Source organism: Ochotona princeps, chromosome 5, assembly GCF_030435755.1.
Source record: "Ochotona princeps isolate mOchPri1 chromosome 5, mOchPri1.hap1, whole genome shotgun sequence".
Lineage (NCBI taxonomy): Eukaryota > Metazoa > Chordata > Mammalia > Lagomorpha > Ochotonidae > Ochotona > Ochotona princeps.
In genome coordinates, this window is record NC_080836.1 from 99,855,707 (window position 1) to 99,873,195 (window position 17,489).

At 39.1% G+C, this 17,489-nt stretch overlaps 1 protein-coding gene and 1 pseudogene across 1 annotated transcript in view; both read right to left on the minus strand.

The window, feature by feature from the left end:
* SPHKAP (SPHK1 interactor, AKAP domain containing) overlaps positions 1 to 17,489 on the minus strand; it is a 113,609-nt gene that overhangs the window by 46,292 nt on the left and 49,828 nt on the right. The window lies entirely within an intron of this gene.
* LOC118757856 (nucleoside diphosphate kinase B-like) lies at positions 5,737 to 6,215 on the minus strand (annotated as a pseudogene).

Consider the following 17,489-nt stretch of genomic DNA (forward strand, 5'->3'; position numbering starts at 1 on the left):
ATCAAGGCCACCAGGTCATGAACCGGTGCCCATATAGGATCTTGTTGTGTGCAAGGTGAGTACTTGAGTGACTTGGCTACCTTACTGGGACATCAAACGTAATTGCTAATATACAGCATGGTTATAACAATTAATAGTGTTGTGATTATTTGAACACTGAAAAGATAGAATATTTTGGAAGTTCTTATAATTCACACACACACACACACACACACACACACACACACTCACATACATACCTTACAGTAATTAATAGTGGTGATGCATGTGAAAATTAAACTCAGCATAGTAAATAAAATACAGTTTTTATTCTCTATTAAGTACTTTTTATTATAACACCTTATTATAAAGGGGGTGAGGTTACTGATCCAAGTGAGCCTCCAGTTAGGATGGGTAGGGAGGATAGGAGGGAGGTGAGCGAGAGATGTATTTCATTTCCTCCCCTCCCCCCAGGTGTGGGAATGTCTGCCATTAATGTGTATAGTTTTTATTTGTTATCAAATATTGGTCTTAAAAGATGTGTTCTGATTTTGTCTAATTTATCACCTTGAACTTTGTTTATGACCATAATGTTTAGAAATATGGTATCTTCATTTTATAGAAAATAGTTTAACTTAGCATGCAATGTTGACAAGGCATAGCAAATAAACCTCAGCACTTAGACTGTGGAATCAACAAGAATGGGCATTTTCTACAGTTATTAGGACTACTTGGGACACCCATATTCCAGATCAGATGGTGCGCATCCTGGTAAAGGGCACTCTGGGAGACAAAGATGATGACAGAGGGTGTGGGTCTCTGCCACCCCTTTGGGAATCCTGAAACACACTGCAGGCTCCTGGCCTCCACCTGGCCCAGCTCTGTCTTTTGCAGGTGTCTGGAAATGCAGTAACAGATTGCAGATCATCGTCTGTCCATCATTCTTGGTCTTTTAAATGAACGTAACTGACTCAGTAAACTTTTCAGCCCAGATAAACAATTCATAAATCAATCAAGTACTCTATATTCTCTAACATCAACAAAAATCTTTGAAAGTAATAGGATAGCGAAATGTTTTATATTTTTAAGTTTCGTTTTTCAGCATTTCTGACTTCACACATCACAATACTCATTAATCTGGACTCAGTATTTGAAGAAAGAAAAAAAAGGAGAACTCTTAGTAATATCATTAGATATCGCTGCCTGGGATTTAAGATTCCAGGATGTAATTGAAGCATACTGTAATTTCTACCTGTAGACTTCAAGAAAAGCTTCAAAAAGGAGAGACAAATTCAGCAAGCCCAACTGAACAAGTTCATCCCTTTGTCATCCCCATACCTCATCATCATTCCTCATCCGTTACCACCTAACATTTTCCCACTTGAAAGGGAACCAGAAATAAGAATAAAAAACAGTCTCAGGCTTCTTAGAGATCTTGCAAAATACTTTCTATGTATTTGCAGTGAATAAAATAGCAAATAAAACCAGAATCACTCTAAAAAATCACAAGTATGTGTACAAAATGTGTTTCTAGCAGTCTAGAATTTTAGAACAGAAACTGAAATTGACTTTTAAAATTATTTTGTTAAATTCTCTTGTTTTACCGGCAAAGAAATGAAATCACATATGTGTTAAGCAACAACTTGTTAAACCTGCTATTTCATTCATTTACTCATTTTACCAAATACCTATTTTCCTCGTTCATGTAAAGAATATTTAAAGGCTACCTCTCAGTCATGATGCTAGCATGCAATGGTGGAATGAATAAAATTGACATGGTTTCTGTTCTCCCTTGTATTTGCAGATTGAACTAATTTAATTTGCTTTCCTAAAACTAAAAATCGAAGACAAAATACAATGAGTACTACAATAGAGACACACAAAATGACAACAACATATGGAGTATGATACACAGGAATGTAAAATCATAGCACTTCTCATACAACAAAAACTAGGACCCACATGCGTATTTTTTATTATCTATTTCATGCTTAGTACCCATTTCCAAATTATAGATTTGTAAAGCTATTGAAATTATTTTACATCAGTAACTATAAGGGGACTTTAACTAGTTGTTTTATTGAACTTTTGAGACATTTTCTCTAGAGCCCTCTGTGCTTCTGTGCTCATCTACGCTGTTTTTTCTCTAAGATAATTGAGCAGCTGTCTAAAGCCCACAGCTCGACCTCCCATAGTGGATGCTGTTGTGTACTGTCTACTTGATTCTTGTTTTTAGTGTCTTGCCAGTTGCATTAGTAAGAATGGGTATAGAGGAGGCAACTCGACATATTGCTCATTTGAATAAGATCTTAGTCTAAATCTCACCATTAATTGATATGTTGACTGGGTATAGAATTGTAGATTGAAAAAGGGTTTCACACAAAATGTCATGACTTCGCTGTCTTTTTGCTTTTAGCATTTCTGGTTGATCTGCGTCATGTTCTGGTTCCTTCTTTTGTTTGTATGCGTGTTTTTCTTATTAAAAATAATGATAACTACTTCTGTATTCCTGGTATTATGAAATTTCATGGTAGAAAGGCTAGGTGTTGAGCTGCTTTGAGAGTTCTTTTATGTCGAACACTGAAGAATTCAGTTCTGTGAGTTTTCATAACCTTTTTAAAATCATTCTGCTCTGTACATTTTCTAGGTTTCAACTCTACAATTTTTAAGACTTACTTAAATAAAGGGAGCAAATTTCACATACTCCACAATACAAATTTAGGAGTAGAGTGATTCTACTATTTTTTTCCTCTCTACCCGCTCTTCTGCTCACATTCTCCAATCACTGTTCTCCATTCTTCCTTCCCCTCCCTTTTCATGTTTACAATAGCATACTTTTATTTTGTCTCACAATAACAGGATTAACACTACATTGGGTAAGTATTTTAACAAATTACAATTAGAAAAATTACTATTCTGTAATGTATAGACAGGATGCAAATAGTAATCAATTTTAAGATGACAATGTCTAATAGATTATTTTTGTACTCTATGTATTAGTTATTGCAGATCAGAGAAAGCATATACTACTTGTCTTTTGGGGACTGGCTCATTTCACTAAGCTCAGTGGCTTCCAATTGAATCCATTTCTTGCAAAAAACAGGATTTCATTCATTTTTATGGTTGAGTGGCATTGCATAATGTATAAGTACCACATTTTCTTTAAAGATTAATTTATTTTTGGGCCATCCTCGACTGCTTTCCCAGGCCACAAGCAGGGAGCTGGATGGGAAGTGGAGCTGCCAGGATTAGAACCGGCGCCCATATGGGAGCCCGGGGCTTTCAAGGGGAGGAGTTCAGCCACTAGGCCACGCCGCCGGGCCCTTACCACATTTTCTTTATCTCATCATGTGTTGATGACAATCTGGTTGGATTATTTATCTTGGCTATTGTGGACTGAGACGCAATAAGCAATGGTGTATAAATATCTCTCTCATGTATTAGTTTCATTTTATTTGAGCAAATCCCCAAGGGTGAGATGGCTGTGTCAAATGGCGGGTGTGTTTTCAAATCTCTGAGGAATCTCCAAGCTATCCTGCAGAATTATAGTAGCTTACATTCCCACCAGAGGTGATCAGGGTACCATTTTTTCTCCACATCTTTGCCAGAAACTCCACAATTTTTAATAGAAATTTGATTGGATATTGGATTTCATGAATTGATTTACCTTTGTTGACTTATTTTTTTTCCTTCTCTGTAATGTTATCCTACCTTATTTATGAGTTTATCCTTCAGTCCTTCAGTTGAGCTTTTAAATTTTGGATCTTGTAATTTTAATCCCCCACCTTAATCGTGCATAAAAAATTACATTCTGCTCTTATTTCAAAGAGGAGCTCGAATCTCTTGATCAAGGTGCCTGTTGATTGGATTCCTGCTAAGGGATTCCTCCCCCCTCCCACCCTGACTTAATAATGTGTATGATTTCTTGCTGTCTTCCTCACATTATGAAAAGCACTCTGGTGTCTTTTTCTCCTTCTTTAAGGCTATCAGCCCTGTGGGATTAGAAACCACGCTTACAGTTTCATTTAATCTTTATCATCTCTCCACAAGACAGCTTTCCACACTATAGACACATTAAACATATCAAGTTTTGGAGAACACATTCCGGCTACATAAAATATAGAGGAATTCTCCATTTTACTGCTTGTGTGAATGCTATAAGTCTACCTCCAGCATTCTTGGATCTTGACAGTACAAACAGGCTTAGAGGAGTTCATTTACACCTATTTTATGGAATTCCACTAAAATTCATTTTCAGTACTACAGTGTTTCACTTTTCTCTGGCACCTGACTTAGTGCCACTATGAAATAAATTTCTGATTATAATGATTTATTGAAAGACTGTTGTCTACTAACTTCTTGCTACTGTGTTGGATGCTAAGGCATAGCGACAATCCAAAACAAACAAGCAAACAGACAAAACCCCTCTTGCAGAACTGATGGCTGCTTATGCAGGATCAGAGAGGGACTCTAGAGTCCTAACTTATCCTTTCCCAGAGTTTTAATTCACACTCATCAGGTCAGTACCCTGTACTTGATTTGGCTTGATATTTTGATATTTTATTCTGATGTCTCATCAATTTGGGCTCAGCTACTGTTTGAGCTCCACATTCTGAAAATTTGGCATGTCCATTCCCTTTGTCCTATTTGTTTTTACACATTTTGCATTCTACTTGAAATGTGGTGCATGGGGGGAACAGGAACACATTCGTGTGTCTTATCAGCTCTGAGTAGTGGAGGCCCTCAAATAATTCTTTCCATCAAGGACAAGATTTTTCTGGAATGGAATTCTGGTTCCAGTTATTAAACGAGCAGGTTTTTCTTTTCTTCATTACATTAGGATGACTACTTATTGATAGGGAACAGGAAACATACCAGAAGACACTCGATAGAAGAAGTAGGAGTGACCCAAGTCAAAACACAGAAGGGACCGAAAAGGCATTCAAGACCTAATAATCATAATCATAATCATAATAATGTTTTTCAGATTTAAATAAAAATATGAGAGTGAGAAAGGCTACTATTTTTGGTTTTGATGGGAGGAGGCAGATGATAAAAGAAGAGAGAAAATCAGAAAAATGATGTGTAGAAGTTTGCAGAGTTTTGAGAAGTTGTGAGAAGAATGTAGCAATAAGCACAGACTGAGGTTTTGGAAAGCTTGACAATAAATCATTTGGTTATTGATTGCTGTGGTCAGTAATTGCATACTTTGTTGTTCCCATCTGGAGAAGGGAAGAGATGAGTATGTTATTCATGTTGATTTTTTATTCTACTGTAACAGAATAGCGAACACTGGCAAAATCATATTCACTTGTTTGTTAGTTCATGGTTCTGGTGGGTGGGAAGTTCAAGATTGAGGGACTGCATCTGTTGGGATTTGCCTGCGATGGCAACATGGCTGAGGTTTGAAACAGGCCGGGCAAGAGCAGGAAGAAGAGGGATAGACATGTCCTTTCATCAGGAACTCACTCCACAGTATATAACCCATGTCCTTGATGACAGCATTAATGTGTTTATTATTATTAATTTATATTAATGTGTTTATACAGTAGAACCCTTTTGACTGGATCACCCATGAAAGGTGTCATCTGTTAATACTCTTTACAATGGCAATTATATTTCAGCATGAATGTTGGAAGGGATATTCAAACCAATCTAAGAAAATATTAGACCTCTTTGGAGAGATTAAAAAAATGAATGCTTTGCTCTATCTTAACCTCCACAACCAGGATTTCTTTTTTTCTTTTTTTCCCACCCCCGGGTCCCAAAGGCTTTATTGGTGAATAGGCTTTAGGAAAGAAATATTGGATCCTGTAACTTCCGAGGCTGTGGAATGAAGAGCTGTGTCCGGCAGCGCAGGTAGGGACCACTGCCCAGGATCCGGCTCACTCTTAGACCCAGGCGTGAGCACAGGACTTACAGTCGACTAGTCCTTAAGGTTTAAACCTCAGGCTCATGTTCCTGCCAACCTGAATGTGGAAGTCCCCGCGGATGGTGCCTGGCTTGGAGTCCGCAGGGTTGGCCTCCCGGAGCACCACTAGGCTTGTCTTCACCAGCCCCGGGAAGAACGAGCGGTCTTTGAGGTCAATGTAGCGCTGCTTCAGGTGCTCCTCAGAGACCCCGAAGGAACTTCATGGCCACCAAGTGGAATCCCTTCTGCTCGAAGCGATTGATGATCTCGCCCACCAGGCCAGCTGCTTGATAGCGATGAAGGTGCGCTCCAGGTTGGCAATCATCCAAGAAGTTGGTGGGGCCTGGCAGCCTCTTCTTTTTATTTAATTTTTTAAAATTGTTTTTTCATGATACATTTCCATAGGTTCAGGGGATTTCTAATGGTGGGGCTTGTAGTTAAGAGCCATTTGTAAATAAGCAAATGTGATTAAGAAATACTAAGTGTTTTGTACAAGGTACTAACAGTACAGTGCGAGGCAGAATTATCATACTGAAATTTCACCAGCTGTTCCACATAGGTTAACAATAAACAGCTTAAAAAGTGGCTTGGACCTGGTGCAGTGGCCTACAGGCTAAAATCCTCATGCCTTAGGGATGCCAATTCTAATCCCTGCAGCTCTGCCTCCCAGCCAGGTCCCTGCTTATAGCCTGGGAAAGCAGTGAAGGATGGACCAAAGCCTTGGGACCCTGCACCCATGTGGGAGACCTGGAGGAGGTTCCTGACTCCTAGCTTCGGATTGGCTCAGCTCTGGCCATTGCGGTCACTTGGGGAGTGAATCATCAGACGGAATATCTTCCTCTCTGTCTCTCCTCCTCTTTGTATATCTAAATTTCCAATAAAAATAAAATAAATCTTTGAAAATGTGAGTATGAAAATCATATTCCTACTAGGGAAGATGCAACTAATGAAAGATCATGTCAAGCACATTGACAAATTTGCCTTTAAACAATCTGTCAGTCATATCTGAAGTATGAGCAGGCAGAATTACTCTTACAACTCTTCAGCTTGCATAAAAAGACCTTTTCTGATTTGAATGACTACAAATGTGCATGTGTGCACTTTTTCATAATACCACTACTCATGAATTTTTGAAGGCTACTTGTATGCTTTGATATTAGTGTTTTTGTTCTAATCCACTTTCCATGAACTTTTTGACTCAAAAAGAACTCTCTGGTTCATAGACAGTCACCTTTTAAAGTGCCAGCCTGTGGGGGCCTCTACTCAGGTGAAAACTTTCTCTTCTCATAATCCTGCTATGTTTTTCTCCTGGAAGAGATGGAGGTCTGAATGTACTCAGATATATTTTAAAGTAGATTCTCATTTTAATATTTCTGGGAATAGACTGGATAAGTCTCATAATTTGGAAATAAAACTATGAGTCATCAGTGCTCATTAAGAAAGACATAACTGACTTGTTCAACAGACTGAAAAATGTTGGATTTGACAACTTGTTTTCAAATGCCACTGCACAGCTAAGGATGGAGACATGAATGAAAATAGAAATGAGCTCCACTCCCCTCCCCACTTCTTTCTTCGAAGTTCTCTCATGTGCTATGAAAGCAAAAATATCCTAACGTTCTCCACGAGTCCTATGGTATTTTAAAAGAAAATACTATTGAAATTATAAATTACAAATCTTGTTCATACTGGAAAGTTCCATTCCCCTTCTAAACAGGAATTTTTAGCCTCAGTGAGAACCATTATCCTTATGGCCCCAAGGCAATCTTTTTTTTTTTTTTAATTACGTTACATTATGTGACACAGTTTCATAGGTTCTGGGATTCCCCCAACCCTTCCCAAACCCTCCCCCAATGGTGGATTCCTCCACCTTGTCGCAGTATTATGGTTCAAATTCAGTCAAGATTCTTTCATTACAAGCGTATACTAAGCACAAAGTCCAGCATCTTATTGTCCAGGTAAATTCAACGGTTTCTTTGGGAGATCATTTGTGGTCTCAAGGCAGAGTTGGCAGAATATCATCCTGATCAATTAAAAGCCCCAACATAACATCAATGACAATTTACAACATTATGGAATTAATTGACATGGTATTGGGTAACCAATATGTTAAAAAAATATAAATTCTTAACCACATCCTGTGACTACTTCACTGACATTTCAATTTTAGTTTATACACAGAACTGGCTGCTATACACCTTAAAGTGGCTATAGGGTACTATTCAGCTGTCTCATATCTGTTTTCATTTTAGTATTTAGCAGTTTATTGTGTTGATGCATAATTTTGCTGAACTTGGCAGATTTTAGGATAGTCTAAACTGGCTTATAAATCTAATAAGACATTTGTCAACAGTTGAGGTGCTGGAACAGTTTTGGGAGGGCTGTGCAGAGAAATCTTCAATATCCCAGTGAGGAGTAACTAATCTTTGTGTCCCACCTAGTAAAGTATATGTGGATCCGCACTGACCGTTTCCTGTTTGATTCTAAGCTTTCCTTGTATTTCTCTGACTATTTTATTTTTTGGGGTGGGGGGAGCTCTGAAGCGACCCTGATGGTTATTGCAAGAGAGGATGGGGATCCAAAGTTGGAACTAAGTAAGGACCAGAGAAAGCTCCTCTCCCTAGTCCCGAAGGAAGTCTACTGTTCTATTTCTGCAGACCACCCAGGGCTCCTGGCTGTTGTTCCGATGACCTTGGATCCTGTGAGGAAAGGTTTGGGCTTCTTCCATCCCAAGTGGTAGATTGAAACGGGGCTGGGTGACCTCAGAGTTCTCGGCCTCTGAAGGCACTCCAATTCCCCTTGTTCTCTTTTGCTGTTGGGATATAGTCCTTGGTGCCTGTAATGATAGTCCTTGGTGAGGATCCGGGAGTCTTCAGGGTTGGGATACAAGCCTTCTCCTGTCCACCTGCTCCACTCTGGGGTCCCCCCTGCTCTGTGCATATGACCTCCTGTTAAGAGGTTGCCAGGATCGCTCTTGATTCCTCCTATATGTCTTTGTAGATTAACTGTTGTTTGATGCGGATTCGAGTCTATTGTATATGAATTACCTGTTGTCTTTCTGATAGGTTGTACTTTACGTCTTCCTCACACATCCTAAGGAAATGGAAGATTTCTCTGCTTTCCTGCCGCATTTCCGAGTAGCTTACAGTCTTAAAAGTGTGTTAGGTTGTGTTGACATATGTCTTGTTAGAGTTATAGAGTTAGACTACCCGAAAAACAGCCAGGTTCAGCAAAATCATGCTTCAATGCTATAAAAGGCTAAATATTATAATGAAAATAGACACAAGACAGCTGAATAGTAATCTATAGCCATTTCAAGGTGTATAGAACTCGGTTGTATATAAACTAATAACTGAAATGTCAATAAAGAAGTCACAGGATGTGGTTCAGAACTTGCATTCTTTTTTTTTCTTTTTTTAACATATTGGTTACTCAATACCATGTCAATTAATTCTATAACATTATAAATTGTTACCAATGTTATGTTGGGGCTTTTAATTGATCAGGATGATATTCTGCCAACTCTGCCTTGAGACCACAAATGGTCTCCCCAAGAAACCATTGAATTTACCTGGACAATAAGATGCTGGACTTTATGCTTGGTAAATGCTTGCAATGAAAGAATCTTGACTGAATTTGAACCATAATACTGCGACAAGGTAGAGGAGTCCACCAAGGGGGGAGGGTTTGGGGAGGGGCGGGGGGAATCCCAATGCCTATAAATCTGTGCCACATAATGCAATGCAATCAATAAAAAGAAAAGAAAGTATATTAGGTTTGATAATTCTTTGATGTAGATGATAAGCAGTCTGATTCACTTTGTTTGTATGTTCATTGATTACATCACAATATCTTATGCAACCCTGTTGAGCCAGATATTAACTCAGAGATTTGAGAAAACCATGGAACTACTGCTTGAGCAGTAAGTGGCCAGTTGGCAGAGACCCATCTTGAGCATTCCTTATCTTTTCTTCACCAAAGCTAGTACCCTTTAAAGCCAGACACCTAACAGGTTTAAGAGCTGTAATAGCAACTTATAGTCACAAGGACTAGTAGGACCACAAAACAGTAACCCTGGGAATCCAAAACCTAATTAGAATGGAAGCTTCAGTATAGGATCTTAGCCTCTTTCATGAGATCAGAATCTCCATTAACCTGTAGTCCCTAACACTCAAACTTTACTGCCTCAAATTCTGGAAGGGACTAAATGGTTTGCAGCTTCAGATTTAAGGGATGATTTTCTTACACCCCAACTCCCAATTTTGTTTGTTTTTGAATACCCCTTGATTCAGTCCATTTAGTTAACTGGAGCTGCATTAACACAGATTTGGGCAACCCTTGCTCAAAGCAATGTTGGAGTTTTCCCATTCTGATGTTATAGTTTCCAACCCTTAAGATGCCTCCAATATGAGGAGAGAAGAAATCATCTTCCTACCTCAAGTCAATAGAAAGTCCTTAAAACTTTTCATCAGACCTTCTACTTGGGAAGAGACAGATGTTACACATGGCACAATGACTGTTCACCAGAATTGACTCCCAAAGGACAAATGATGGTGAGAATTTGTGAACTCACACTCAATGACAATCCTCTAAACCAGAGAAGCCTTCTTCCTGGAACCCAAGGAAGGAAAACTACAGAGGGAAGGAATGATAATAAGCAATTACATAAAAAGAGGCATCTTTCAGATATCCCAAGAAATCCATCTTCATTGGATCATCCTAGGAGCTATGGCTTTGATGCGTACCAGAACCATCCTCTCAAGGTGCTTTACTCACAACGCAGCAGGAGGTGAGAAAACCCTGGATCTAAGCGAGTCACAGCTCTGACCAAGTTACAAAGGTGCTTCAACAATGGTCAGAGAAACCATCCAGAATTCTCCCTACTCATCACCCCTCATTATCAGAGATTTGGATGGAGGGACCCTAAAAGGTAATTCAATTTATCTCAACTGCAGGGAAGGTGTCTGAATTGGATTGTTGAATACACTATTGCCTAGTAAAATTCTAAGTTTCCAAAACTTTGCTCAGCTAGCTCTTATTCTTAGAGCAGTCTCCATCATTCCACGTTAGACTGGTACTCTATGCTCTTCAAAGCTTAAAAGCAACAGGGAAGGGTTGGGGAAAAAGGGAAGGTGGGTTGGAGAAAAAAAATTTGCCTGCAATCAGTTACTTCTTTACAGTTTTCCCAACAATCTACATTATCAAAAATAGGAAGATAACAGAAGGTAGCCACTGCATTAAAAAACATTCAGCTGGCACTGATTCAAGCATCCTCATTTGTTAGTTTATACAAGGAAATAACAAGTCTAAATGGTTAAAATTACACTTTTAGCTATTTTCCTGAATATACACCAAACTAAACATTTTATGGCTTCAGGTTGCACAAATCCAATGGAGAAACATGATGTAGCTACTGAAAGGCATAATGAGACAGAATATTAATGAGATAGATGTCTGAAAAGCCTGTATCAGGCTCAACTGATTAAAAAGAAAATAAAAATGTCTGAACAATAACTAATACAAGATAAACTTGCATTTTATACATTTAAAATGTATAAAATGTTATTTCTGGGGGTCAAAAGTGATAGCCTAGCATCTAAAGTCCTTGCCTTACATGCGCCAGGATCCCATATGGGCGCTGGTTCTGATCCTGGTGGTTCTGATTCCCATCCAGCTCCCTGCTTGTGGCCTGGGAAAGCAATTTAGGATGGCTCAAGTGCTTGGGACCCTGCACTCGCATGGGAGAACTGGAAGGAAGTTCCTGGCTCCCGGCTTCGGATCGGCTCAGCTCTGGGCAGTGAGGTCACTTGGGGAGTGAATCAGTGGACAGAAAATCTTCCTCTGTCTCTCTCTGTATATCTCACTCTCCGGTAAAGATAAATAAATCTTTAAATAAATGTGATTTCTGATCTCCAAACCAGTTTTCCAAACAGCTGTTCTTTGAAAAAAGATTATTAATAATAATCACAACAACAAGGACAACAAAAACAAGGTCTTCTGTAAAGCAGCAATTTCAGGTTTTGCGCTTACACACTGATCTTGTCCCAGGGGCATTCAAGTCATCTGGAAACATGAATTCCCAATTGGTGCTTTAGCGTCTTTGTCTTTATTGAACTGAACATTACAAAATAAATCTTCAGATCTGCCACTCAAAACATTAGTCATGTTTCAGGAGCCTCCCTATTGTAAGTGTAAACTACCCTGGGTTTATCTAGGTTGCTAAATTCTTTAAAAGGTAAATGATTTTATATCATATTACTGTTGCTATTAAATCATAAACCTGTTACTTATTTTCTTGTTACATAGGTATGATACGTTATGCCACAATATTGAATATGGTCATGACCTCAAAAGTAAACAATAGCTCACTAACCCGAGTCTAATCAAGAATAAAGAAATACACTATTAATCCCTCGGGTGTTTCAATTCTAATTTTAAATATAGACAGTAGTTGAGAATGATCTTGGAGTTAACTTAGGAAGATATGTAGGTTTTGTTTCATCATTTTAAAGCATGCTGGTGTTTGTTAATCAATGGATATAGGAAAAGGAGTGATTTTTGGTGAAGCTGAAGTGTGACAGAAGGTAAGGAGCACTACGAAACTTTTGGATGAGATTAAAATGGAAATCTGAATGAGATCAGGGCCAACTGCATTTCTCTGTTATGCTGCAGATCACTTGAGAATTGATTTACCTTAGTGTTTAGCAGGGATTTGTTGTTGTTGTCTTATTTTGTTTTATCAGTAATAACTAATTTTCAAGTGCTGTGAGAGATGCAGATTTTGGTGGAGGGGAGGGTGGGGGTTCTCTCCTCACTACATACAGCTCCTTGTGTGCTTGTAAACCTGAGAGAACTCTGCATGTTAGGGCATTTGAGGCTGACTTTCAAATTAACTAAAGTTTCTATAAATACTACAATTTGGACATTCGAACAGTAGAGTACTTTTCTGAACCCAATCGTATTTTTATTTTATACAATATTTCTCAGCTGTGATCCTTGGAGCAAAAGCCAATGGCAGGGAACAAAAAGATAGTTTGAACCAGTTTCATGAAGTATGTCTTTGGGATTTTGTAAATACTTTTAATTGCAGTCCAATTGCTACTTTTAATTAAAAAAAAATCTTAAGTTTCCAGAATATTTTAAGCTTGGATCCCAGAGAATGACTTTGATATCTTCAAGGAGGACAGATACTCTTGTTGAACCTGTGAAAGACTCAAGCCCCTCTTTAAAAATGATAAATAAATATGTTGTACACTCACATGCTCAGCTTTTTATCCCTCATTCCAATTATGCAGCCACAATTATTAGGGGAATAACCCTGCTGTTGATGCTACCTGTTCTTGTTATCTTCTTGTTCACTTGCTTATTCTTACTAACAGTACTGATGCCATAACCAGTCTTCATTGGCCTGAATCCCATTTATAATCTGCCTGACTCATACTGTTTACAGAGGTACTCTGTCTTATCCCATCACACAGTTGGCTCAGGATAAAAATTACTCAAATTTTGCATCTATCCCTTGAAAAAGGATTGATCAAGAGTTCCCTTGAACCAACAGGCTCCCTGATAATTGTATCAATTTCTGTCAACCAAATCTCACTTGTCAAAGGATCCTGGTGTGGCTTTATTGCTTTAAATATCATAGATCAGCAACCTCATTTAAAATTACAGTGCTACAGAAACGTGGAGAGAGACACACTCTTCAGTCTCAACCACATAAAGGAATAATCTTTGTGGGGCAGCTTGCTCCAAAGTTCTCTAACAAGACTCTTTTACCACTGTAGCACCAAGCTGTGCAAACAAAGAAACGAATCCTACAAGGGTCATGTGGTATGGGGATTTTAGGATCTAGGTCTTCAAGTCCAAAGGACTGAGTGCTTAGAAGGTGTGCCAGTGTCTGTTATCTTACAACCAGCCCCTTCAGATACACCAATCCACTGCAATAGTTAAGGTGAGGGTTTTCTAACTCCTGCTCATGGCACATCATCTCTCAGCTCTCTGAAAGCACAATTTGCTCATACAGTTCTAATTGTCATGCCTGCAGGAGCAGAAAGCACAATCTTGGAATAACATAGCCTGGGAAAAACTGGAATTTTCTGGGGAAGACTTTTCCCGTTACTGACATAAGGTCCAATATCCAGAAAATCCAGTGCAAGCAACGGCTCGTCTGGGAGATACTTTCCAAAGAAAACTCTTGAGACACCTTCTCTCACTGGAACTGGGTTTCCTCTTTTTCCCCAAAGCTTTATTTATTTGAAAGACGCTGCTACAGAAGCCGAGGCAAACACAGAGAGCATGAGGGCATAGGAAGGAGAGATCTTTTACCCACTGGTTCTTCCCCAGTTGAATTTAATGCCTGGAGCTGAGCCGACCTGTATCCAGGCACCAAAAGCTTCTCCTAGATCTCTGACATGGGTGGCAGGGCCCAAGCAGTTGGTCCATATATCACTGCTTTCCAGGCATATTACCAGGGAAGCTGGATTGGAAGTCAAGCAACTAGATTTCAAGCCAGCACCCACATGGAATGCTGGCATCACAGCCTTGGGCTTTACACACTAGGGTCACAATGCTGGCACCTGAATTATCTTTTTTATACTTGACAGGGTTTATATATGTTTTTGCCTTTATGTATCTGCACAACTGTAGCATTCACTCCCCAAATACAACACAAGTGACTTCCTCTCTGTTAATGCTAATTTTCATATCCTTACTGGAGCTTCTCTTGGGATCATGACACAACATAAATGGTATCCATGTGAAATTTCAAAATACTACATTCTTTCAGGGGACATTCCACTCTTACAAAGACCCAGACTAGGGTGCTCCATGGACAGTGGCCTCTGAGTGTTTGCTGATATCTCTCATTCTGGAAAGATCCATTTTAATTCTCACTCTTATGGTTCAACAGACAGGGGAGGCTATGGCAAGATCCACAGAGGCTCCAAAAACCTTCTTAACACATTGGATTCAATTGTCCTACAAAATTTGGAGTCATTAGACATTCTCACGATGCAATAAGATGGAGCATGTGTGTAGTTACATGAAATCCATTGCTTATGGATTAGTAACCCCCTCCATCCCCACCACCACCACCACCAAGTAGAAGAGAAACTACGGGTTCTAAAGGCCAGTATCAGGCTCATGGATAATCTAATAGAACAATGAGGCCACCTACTTGGCTGCTATTCTTGTTCTCTGTGGGGTTTCCTCATATACAGATAGGGATTTAGCTCCTTCCAGCTCCTCTTTGCATTTTTGCCACACTGTTTATGTTTGGGCACTGAATACTCAACCTTCTGATCCCATGCTGAAACAGCCAAGGTCTTGGACCAGAATGAGGTTTCTGGCTCCTAATTCCTCATGGTCCTGGCTCCAGCCACTGTGACCATTTGGGGAGTGAACCAATGGATAGAAGATTGTTCTTTCTGTCTCTCATCCTCTCTGTTAGTCTGCTTTACAAGTGAAAAGAAATAAACCTTTTTTTTAAAAAAATCAAACTCCAGATGGTTCTGCAGATGGAACCCAGTTTCAAGCCCTCTCCTCAGACCCCTGCACAGACATCTGGAGGAGGAACCCTGGCATGTTTCTCCCAGTGTCATCCCTCTCCAGCTCAAAGCTGCTAGGCTGATCATCATCCCTTCCTGTTTATGGCAGTCAGGGTTACCTCTTCAGATTGGGTAGTTACAAGGAGATAGATTCCTGACTAGGCAGGGTTGGAGGAAGGGATGACAAATCTTGGTGAACCTGAGAGAAGTAAAACCACTGGCTTCTGTGATTTTTTGTTACGTACATGACAGCTCCCTCTTTGTAGCCATTACACCATGACAAATGGTGTGTCGTTCAGTCCTCAACAACTCCAGACAAGATAGGTGCTCCACTAAACCGTACTTCACTCATTGACCCTGTACTTTAAACTGCCAAATCAGAGCAATATTGCTTCCTGAACATACCCAGAACATTCTTTGTTTTATAGCTATATTCACGTCTCCAGCATGGCTAGTAGACCCTAAACTCCAGGGCTCGTCCACTAGTCAGAACTTTCATTCAGACTTCATTATGTTGCATTCTTCAGTGACCTTCTATAGTTTCCAGTGTCTGGGTTACTTTCAGTGTGGATCTTGGAGAGCTGCACAGTCTTGCAATATTTATGTGTTAATACATATGATAATGCTCTTTTAATTGGTTACCTTCCCCAAAAGAGGCATTTTGTATTCACTTAAATTTTATTTTTAATTAAAAAAATTATGTACAATAAGTTCACTCTTGTTTAATGAGGTTTTACATGTACATGGTTTCCTGTAATCACCACAGATATAGGACAAAGAAGTGTATCATGAAACTCCTTTATAGATACAACACTACCCTTGATATCATCAGTCACGAATCTGTTCTATGTTCCTAGAGTTGTTCTTCTTCCAGATTGTCATATAAGTGCAATTACGGGGTGTGTAATTATTTAGGATTGGGCTCTTCCACTCAGCAAAATCTGCTTGAGTTTGATGGCTGTGATGTGTGTCAGCTTTTTGTTTGCCCATTTGCTTTAATGTTCCACTGTACGGGTGTGCTGTGGTTGGCTTATCTGGTCAGTTACTGATCAGCGAACATATGCTCTCATCCCACTTGGGTAAGTAGTTATTAGTGAGGCTGTTACATTTTATGATAAGTGCATGTTTTGCCTGTAAGAAGCTGCCAAAATATTTTCCAGAATGGCTACAGGGATTTTCACTCCTTTTTAAAATTTTTTCATATGTTTGAAGATTTTTCCTAAATTGATATTTACAAGTGGCATGATTGAGCTGCAGTCATGGTTCTGAAGAGGAAACCGGATGTACCAGCTGAATATTTCTGCCAATAATTGTCCCAACAGGAGAGAAACACACACACACACACACACACACACACACACACAGAGGGTGAGAGATTTGTCCATGGAAAACACACTACGAGACATGGACTTATTATTTACTGCATTGAAATTCTTGTTTTGGGGTTACGTGAAAGAGCAAGAAAATATTCATCTAGATGCTACTGTATGGAATTGATAATATAATTTAGCATATCAATTTCTACAAATATTTCGCTTTAATTAAGGTAAGATTCTCTGCCAGATATTATAAGGGATACAAACATGCAAAACACACAATATTTTTTTCTCCAGGGAACATGGCTAGCTTATCTGAGGGCTGTCTATGTTGATAATTGCTATAGCTGCAATAATAAGCTTTAGCAATTGTTGAGGTCTCTGTTAAGGGTTTGTGTGTACCTTAGCTTACATAATCCTCGTAAGAACCAGATGAACTTGTCCCTGACACTGTTTATACATGTGGATCGTCACTCTTAGGTCAAGAGAAGTTCATTTCCTGTGGCTACCCAGAAAATGCATAGAACTAAAAATGTGAAATTCTGGTTTTATAATCTGCCCTATTGAGTACGACATCACCGTGCCTACCCTGTGAGAAAGAGGTTGAAAGAGAATTGAGTAAATTAAACATCATGGAAGCGATGCATTTCAATTTTCATAAAGTTTCAACTGCTTTTAAATAAGCACATTTCTTACTTGTGCTGAAGATATTCAATAAAATTCTTTCTTCTGTTATTC